We start from the raw sequence: 9469 nt of genomic DNA, 5'->3' as shown, positions 1-9469 counted from the left end.
CATAGCACTACTAACCAACTATCCAAATTAAATAAAGACGCACTGGGTTGTCTAAACTGTCCGCCTAAATGCCCCAGAAAGACACTCACCCTACCTAATGCACAACTATGCAGGTGCACGCCTAGATGGACTGTGTTGTCCAAACTGTAGCACTACTAAGAAACTCGCCCGACCGATATGCACGCACTTTGGACGCCTAGATGGACTGTGATCCAAGTGTAAAGCTCTAAAGAACATGGCCCGACCGAAATGCCGCACTTTGGATGCCCCAGAACCGTGACCCCATGTGTACCTACTAAGAACTCGCCCGACTGATATGCACACACTTTGGACGCCTAGATGGACTGTGACCTCCAAGTGTTTAGTGCTACTAAGAACTCGCCCAACCGATATGCATGCACTTTGGATGCCTAGATGGACTGACAACCACCCCAAATAAAGAATAATAAAAACAGTTGACAAAAATTATTAATTAAGGTAGGTATAAACAATGTAAAGGTACATTGTAGCTTCCAAGTGAGCTAGCAGCGCTACTTAGAAGTCGCCCAGCCAATATGCGCTCACCTCTGGAAGCTTAGACGAACCGACACCCATCCCTACCTAACCCACTATCCAAATTAAATAAAGAACATGGGTTGTCTAAACTATCCGCCTAAATGCCCCAGAATATTTTGTTATTAGATTCGACAGGTATGTTTGATGTAGAGTGTAATATATTGTTTGAACCATTCACAGATATATTACCATTTTTTTTATATCCTCTAGTTTCATCAGATTTGGGAATATTTCAGGTGGCAAAGCCTACTAGGTACATTAATGTACATGTAAGTATGTTTACAGGTGGCAAAGCCTACTAGGTACATTAATGTACATGTAAGTATGTTTACAGGTGGCAAAGCCTACTAGGTACACTGTACATGTAAGTATGTTTACAGGTGACAAAGCCTACTAGGTACACTGTACATGTAAGTATGTTTACAGGTGACAAAGCCTAAGTATGTACAGGTGTAAAGCCTACTAGGTACACTGTACATGTAAGTATGTTTACAGGTGGCAAAGCCTTCTAGGTACATTGTACATGTAAGTATGTTTACAGGTGGCAAAGCCTACTAGGTACATTAATGTATATGTAAGTATGTTTACAGGTGGCAAAGCCTACTAGGTACATTAATGTATATGTAAGTATGTTTACAGGTGGCATTTAGCTCAGTTGGTAGAACGCCACCTGACTTACCGGTACTCATGTTGTTGCAGGGCACAATATTTCACGAGAACCGTTGTTATGTTTGCGTGTCGGTTACGCAACTTTAAAAATAACAAGAGCTGCCATCCAGTTACATTCTAAAATTACAAGTACCATATATCAGAAAGGAAAGTGAAAATCAGTTTATGTTTTTAAATACATTTGAACCACCAATGTAGCACAGAACCCTAACTAGTTCAAGTGTTTTAGGATTAGGTAGGCCTAACTCATTGGTTATGAGAACTATATTCATGTAACCAAACAATTGGTTGCCTAAAATGTAAAACTCACGTGAACTGACTTCCGGTTACCTAAGATTTTGAAATGCATATGAAAGATGCCTTGTTTCTGTTAGTAATAGAATATGTAGCACATTTCCTCTAAGACTACATTTCAGAATGATCAAATGTTTGATATCCAGTACCTAGCCTATGGTTACAAAATTTTCTCTAGACTAGAGACTAGTAGTGGTATCATTATGCAAAATAACTTAACTTTCAGTATCAGGGCTAACTCTGGGTGAGTAGAACATTGCGCTAAATTAATTATCTGTTAAATATTTTTAAAAATGAAGAAATCCAGTTATTTTCTCACTAAGTATAATTTATTACATAGAATTATTTTGTTGATTTTTTTTTTTTTTCAATTGGCCAATTTGGCGAAGGAAGGAAATTTTATTTACGCTTATATGGCGTTGGACATATGGTTATGGACCACACAGATATTGAGAGGAAACCTGCTGTCGCCACATCATGAGCTACTCTCTTTTTTTTCAATTAGCAGCAAGGGATCTTTTATATGCACCATCCCACAGACAGGATAGTACACACCACGGCCTCTGTTACACCAGTTGTGGAGCACTGTCTGGAACGACAAATAGCCGAATGGGTCCACCGACGGGGATCGATCCTATATGGACTGCGCATCAAGTGAACGCTTTTTCCACTGGTTTACGTCCCACTACCCCCCCCCCCCCCCCCCCCCATAGTGTCTGAGCTAGCCCTAAGTATATTTTTATTTTTCAGCTGTTGTATGACAATGAGATGATATTCATTCCATGATGGCTATAAAGAAGGGTCGAGCGCGATGCTATGTCATCTATTTCCTGTCTTTCATCTACTTCTGTCTGTGGGGCTTCGCACTGTTCAACTACGGCAGTCACTGTGTGTTCATGATGCCCAACACGTTGATGCAGCTGCCGCAGATAGACAACTCAAACGCTGGGAAGTGTCAGGTTGACTGGGATGCCTTAGGTAAATAATTACATTTATCCTATAACTTACCCATGATATCCATGTCATAAACCCATGTGATAATTTTAGTGTATTAACCCGGTTAAAAATGGTATGCAAATTTGCAAGGTCTCTAGGTAAAGTGTTGCTGTGGATGGGTCATTTGCTTACAAACCAACAAGATCTGCAGCGTTTTCAAAGATTTAGTTAAAATGTGTGACGTCAAACTAATTTGTGCTAATTGTGATGACATCATATTATGGATGGCGGCGGCTTTAAAGTACTGTTATTTACAATTTTTTTTATTAAAATGTTATTTTAGAAGTGTTATAGGATAAATACAATTAGCTACTCATGTTTTTTAATATGTAAAATATCAACCTCGTCTAGTTAATCGGTATTTGTCTCGGCAGAGCCTCGACAAATACTGATTAACATAGACTTGTTTGATATTTTCCGATATTTTCTCGTGTTGCACGGTTGGTGTAGAATTGATGCCCACCAGTGGGTATTTCTCATTCCAGCCAGTACTCCACAACTGGTGTAACATCTGGGGTTTTTTTGTGGTTTTTGTTTTTAGTTTAATGACACCACTAGAGATCATTGATTTATTAATTAATCATCGGCTGTTGGGTGTCAAACATTTTGTAAGAGGGCTTTATCACTGAGCTACATCTCTCGCCCCTGATGGCAATGGAGCCAAACAAATATACAGTAGCTTGCCTCAACTCATTAAATCACCCGAACGATCCTGGCGATTTTGCTACTGGATGTGAGTACACCTGATTATCACTGTCGAGCAGCGCAAGAGATAAAACCATAACTTGTTTACTTCTCAAAATGTGTATTGTGTTTTCATTGGTCCAATTTATCAATTTTTGATAATATATCCTTAGGTCATCATTAAGTGTGAATGTTATTGTGATCCAGACTTCTGCAATTATTAATTATGGCCTAATTGTTTTTATATTTAGTGCCTTAATACAATAATTTTATATACAGTACTTTCTTGTCAATCATGAATAATACATTTTGTTTCAGAAACCTTTTTTTAAAAGTTAAATGGTCTGTGAAAAGTAACATGAATGAAAATTATGATTTGTGCCTCCAGTTATATAAGTATGGACTGTTTGTATTATGCATGTCCTACAATTAAACTAGTTCCGTGCCCTGTCAATATGGTGGCTAGAACACTAACAAGTAGCAACTTTGATTGCAGAGAATACGTAGCAGAGCTTGAGAAACATGTCCCTGAGGGTCTTGTTGAGTGGAACAGTGTGCAACATCTCTGCAGGCAGTAGTTGGATGGGAACAGCTGCAGTATATTCACATGCATGGTCAGTAATTTCAACATCACCTGATTTTTTTTTCTTCTAGCCAACAAAAATTTATGCATTATTGTTGTGAATTCATAAATTTACATGTCTAAGCAATAAGTAGTGAGAATTTGAAACACATTGTGTAATGTCACATTAATTGGATACATTATTGATGTCATTATAATTGTAACTACTGAATATACGTTAAAATAAAGAATTATAGAATAAACCTAAGAACTAGTTCCTCCAACCCAACCATTCTTCAACTATCATAAAATTAAATTAAAATTATACTCAGATGTAAAAAGGTTTGCTTCTTAGTAGTAATGTAGTCATTATTAATCATAAAAAACCCACAATCACAATATGAAGCAAGCAATACATGTCCATTACTGGGCCCAAAACATTTTCGTATCTCCTAAGTTCAAGGGCCATAACTCTGTCAAATGGAAAAATCACCATGAAAGTCAAACTTGATATGTAACAGTACATGATAAAGCTATGCACAAAATGCTTGAAACTTAATTGGATATTAGCATGGAAATAAGTTGAAATAAAAATGAATGATTATAAGACTCCATCATATGTGGTTATGTGGGATAGAACAAGTACATCCGAGGTGGTGGAAATTTCGACCTGGGACAAGGCTTGCCGAATCCCATGGTCAAAATTTTCACCACCGAGGGTGTACTTTTTCTATCCCACATGATCACATGTATGATTGAGTCTTTTTCTCTCATTCATTCAGTAAATAAACCATTATTTTACACGAACAGATGGCTGAACAAGTAACTTTTATATTTGATAGTTTTATCATAAATAAACTACACTATCATATTTGCCGTGTTTTATTTCATGTGTTAAATAAAATTAACACTACAAATTAACAAGATAGCTTTTAAAATGAAGGTTTCTCTAATGACCTCATGTCACCATCTCACGTTAATATGATGTCATGTATTACCAACGACATCATGTTGCGCGTGATATCCCATGTAGGATAGAAATTTCTTACATAGCTTTCTTTCATGGGATAGCTCTGTCCTACATACCTGAGGATGAGAGAATAAGCTATACACAAAATTTCAGCTCAATATATCAAGACATTGTGATGAAAAACCATCCAGAAAACTATATGTGGGACAGACAGAAGGACAGAGATGAAACCTATAGTCTCCTCCGGTTGGATCGGTAGGCAACTAGTCGTCAATATGTATATCAATCATTTTTATTGACAGAATGCTGAATGCCTTGTGAAAGATGTTTGCCCGACATTCATGCATCAGCACCACGTTCCATACTGTCGGGAGCATATGATGAAGACACTGCTAGCTGCCAGGAACACAGACAACTGCGACTCAAAACTGTTTCTGTGCCCACAACCAAAATGCTTGGAATGGAAGGGTTGTGATGGATGTTTGATGTGGGAGCATTCTGTTTGCATGATAACAACAGACAAGCACCCGTACTGTGGACTTTGTTTGCCATTGCACTACAAAAACTATATATTTCCCATTCTTGAATTTGACATTTTCTGCAGTCATATTAAGTTTTAATTTGCATGTATACATAGATGCCAACCATTACGAATTTGGCGGAATCATTACAAATTTAAAGCATAGATTACGCTATTACGATTGTTTAGTTCGAAATTCCGATTTTTAGAAAGAAAATTGTAATTTCGGGTATTTGGTATCGAATCGTATTTTGGAAGGAACAAATGTTAACACCAGAGACATGGAACTTTTCCCCTCTTCACTGTGAACAATCATAGATTGGTTTCCTGCCTTAGAATAAACCAGTCTAGCAATCGGTCTTCTGAACAGCCCCGATGTTTGACGATTGGTTATGGCCTTGAACTTGACTTTACCAAAATGTCGAAAAACGCACTCCTGAGCCATCACTGATTACATTTCTATTTTGGGGGTGGGTGGGTGGGATTCCGATTTTTCAAGGCCTGGATTCTGATGACATTCCAACTAGGGTTGGCATCTATGTGCATACACAATTACTTTTTTGAAAGAAATGTACAAAATTATTTATTTGATAGATATATTTATCATATAATAGCTAGCATGTCCAGTATAATCAAAGTATGTGATATTTTTCAGATCACATACATGTTCTTTCAGAATTTGATAACTTTACAAATTAGATGTAAATTAATTGAGATCACGCAAACGTTCTACGGTGACACTGCATGCATAATTGTGACACTCCATAATTGATGTGTGCATTCATAGTCGTTAAACAAAACCATTTCAATAGTAACTTCACACTGAAAGCTGTCCAGTATTCAGAAAACAAAACCATTTCAATAGTAACTTCACACTGAAAGCTGTCCAGCATTCACAAAACAAAAAAACGTTAAGCACTACTAGTGCTACTAGTTTTTTTTATGTAAGGACATCCAAAATAACATCATTCAATTTTGACGTCATTTCCATTCAGACAGACAGAATCAAATTCTAACATCATTTGAATATTGAGTAATGTCTGATTGGAATTAAAGTTGCGTATACAGTTTACAAAACCATGTTGAATTAAGCTTGAGATTATTACCCTCGTGTGTTTCGATATCTTCAGTATCATATATTAGGAATAAAAATGTATTATGCTCACATAATACAAATTTTATTCCTAACATATGATATTGACCACACAGATATTGAGGGAGGAAACCCGCTGTTGCCATTTCATGGGGTACTCTTTCCGATTAGCAGCAAGGGATCTTTTATATGCACCATCCCATAGACAGGATATAGCACATACCACTGCATTTGATGTACCAGTCGTGGTGCACTGGCTGGGGCAAAAAATAGACCAATGGGTCCACGTTTTTATTGTTGAATTATGACCTTGTTTATATTCAGATGTGTTAATTTCACAATTTCATTTTTATACACCCATCTATGATGAGTCGTATTATGGTATGGTGTCAGTGTCACGGACATCACCTTGTTTATATTCAGATGTGTTAATTTCACAATTTCATTTTTATACACCCATCTATGATGAGTCGTATTATGGTATGGTGTCAGTGTCACGGACATCACCTTGTTTATATTCAGATGTGTTAGTTTCACAATTTCATTTTTATACGCCCATCTATGATGAGTCGTATTATGGTATGGTGTCAGTGTCACGGACATCACCTTGTTTATATTCAGATGTGTTAATTTCACAATTTCATTTTTATACGCCCATCTATGATGAGTCGTATTATGGTATGGTGTCAGTGTCACGGACATCACCTTGTTTATATTCAGATGTGTTAATTTCACAATTTCATTTTTATACACCCATCTATGATAAGTCGTATGGTGTCAGTGTCACAGACATCACCTTGTTTATATTCAGATGTGTTAATTTCACAATTTCATTTTTATACACCCATCTATGATGAGTCGTATTATGGTATGGTGTCAGTGTCACGGACATCACCTTGTTTATATTCAGATGTGTTAATTTCACAATTTCATTTTTATACGCCCATCTATGATGAGTCGTATTATGGTATGGTGTCAGTGTCACGGACATCACCTTGTTTATATTCAGATGTGTTAATTTCACAATTTCATTTTTATACGCCCATCTATGATGAGTCGTATTATGGTATGGTGTCAGTGTCACAGACATCACCTTGTTTATATTCAGATGTGTTAATTTCACAATTTCATTTTTATACACCCATCTATGATGAGTCGTATTATGGGATGCCATTGTCCGTCTGTCTGTTAACTTTTTCTTGTCTGGACCATATCTTGCATACAGATGCATACAGGACCATCAAACCTCACATGTAGGAACAACTTGGGATGGCGGTGCGTCGCGTACTATTACTAGGCCACTGTGACCTACTTTTCATGGCCAGTAAATCCATATCCAGACCATATATAAGTTGTGGACAACACTAGTACAGGACATACTTATTAAATTTATTGAACTTTCATATAAATATGTAAAAATGTAGGAACAACTTGGGATGGTGGTTGGTCCAAAACAAACAGTCCTATTCGCTTCAGTAGTGAATATAAATATTGTTTGCATTGTGGCAAACATAAACAATTTATACATTTATTTATGAATTATAATTTACAACGGCTTTTTGAATGAGACAAAATGTAGCTAGCATCTTACCAAGACTGACATACATCATCAAAATGTAGCTAGCATCTTACCAAGACTGACATACATCATCAAAATGTAGCTAGCATCTTACCAAGACTGACATACATCATCAAAATGTAGCTAGCATCTTACCAAGACTGACATACATCATCAAAATGTAGCTAGCATCTTACCAAGACCGACATACATCATCAAAATGTAGCTAGCATCTTACCAAGACTGACATACATCATCAAAATGTAGCTAGCATCTTACCAAGACCGACATACAAACATCAAAATGTAAAATCTTACCATTTATTTATCAATGAAAATTAGCTAGCATCTTACCAAGACTGACATACATCATCAAAATGTAGCTAGCATCTTACCAAGACCGACATACATCATCAAAATGTAGCTAGCATCTTACCAAGACTGACGTCATGTATCTAGTATGATACTGTAAAAGAATTACTAGATTAATGGCTCTCATTCTACGTCCAAAATCTGGAATAAATGTGATTTTCTGAGTACTAGTTGAATTGCACGATACATAAAATGACTGCCTTAAAGGGACATTCCTGAGTTTGCTGCAATTTTTAAGATGTTATCGACTAACAGAGACTTTTTAACGATTGTAATTACATATCAAATATATTTTTCTGAATAAAATTTTAGTGGCTGTATATTAAACTTGTTTCTGATCATTCTAATATTTGTACTAGGTTTAATTTCATTTTATTTCCTAAAAATATGATTTTTTTAAAAATTATTTGAAGACAAAAATCCAGTTTGGGCTTTTTACAAATATTAAGACATCGGTCTCGGTGGCGTGCTGGTTAGGCCATCGGTCTACAGGCTAGTAGGTACTGGGTTCGGATCCTAGTCGAGGCATGGGATTTTTAATCCAGATACCGACTCCAAATCCTGAGTGAGTGCTCCGCAAGGCTCAATGGGTAGGTGTAAACCACTTGCACCGACCAGTGATCCATAACGGGTTCAACAAAAGCCATGGTTTGTGCTATCCTGCCTGTGGGAAGTGCAAATAAAAGATCCCTTGCTGCCTGTCGTGAAAGAGTAGCCTATGTGGCGACAGCGGGTTTCCTCTAAAAAAAAAAACAGTGTCGGAATGACCATATGTTTGACGTCCAATAGCCAATGATAAGATAAAAAATCAATGTGCTCTAGTGGCATCGTTAAATAATAATAATAAAAATATATATATATTAAGACGACCAGAAACACATTGAATATACAGACACTGATATTCTAAGTTTAATCATAGAAATGTTTTATTAGTCAAAAAAATCTTACAGTGCAGATATCGGCTTTATTCTGCTACGGTTAAGTGGCAAATGCTGCTCCGTTCTTTGCAGGATAAAGTCTTAACAGTAACCAGTTATTTTCCCTCCATCTAATGACCACCCTGGGTACAAGACCATCCCACTATAAAGACACTTACTACCGTATTTGACCGGAAATAAGCCCAGTGGGCCAAGACAACTCATTGTGAGCTTAGCATGGGGTGGGCTTATTCCCAGACAAGGGGCCAGTTTTGTTGAA

General features: G+C 36.8%; 1 long non-coding RNA gene across 1 annotated transcript; it reads left to right on the top strand.

The window, feature by feature from the left end:
- The first annotated feature begins 3126 nt into the window (after nucleotides 1-3126).
- Nucleotides 3127-7110, top strand: LOC121366204. Its single transcript, XR_005957132.1, has 4 exons — nucleotides 3127-3247; nucleotides 3695-3812; nucleotides 5033-6364; nucleotides 6553-7110. It is a non-coding gene; the product is annotated as an uncharacterized LOC121366204 (long non-coding RNA).
- Nucleotides 7111-9469: the final 2359 nt, after the last annotated feature.

The sequence above is a fragment of the Gigantopelta aegis genome, unplaced genomic scaffold, assembly GCF_016097555.1.
Source record: "Gigantopelta aegis isolate Gae_Host unplaced genomic scaffold, Gae_host_genome ctg4994_pilon_pilon:::debris, whole genome shotgun sequence".
NCBI classification, from domain to species: domain Eukaryota; kingdom Metazoa; phylum Mollusca; class Gastropoda; order Neomphalida; family Peltospiridae; genus Gigantopelta; species Gigantopelta aegis.
The sequence above is the reverse complement of the archived record's forward strand: the minus strand, read 5'-3'. Positions and strand labels throughout refer to the sequence as shown.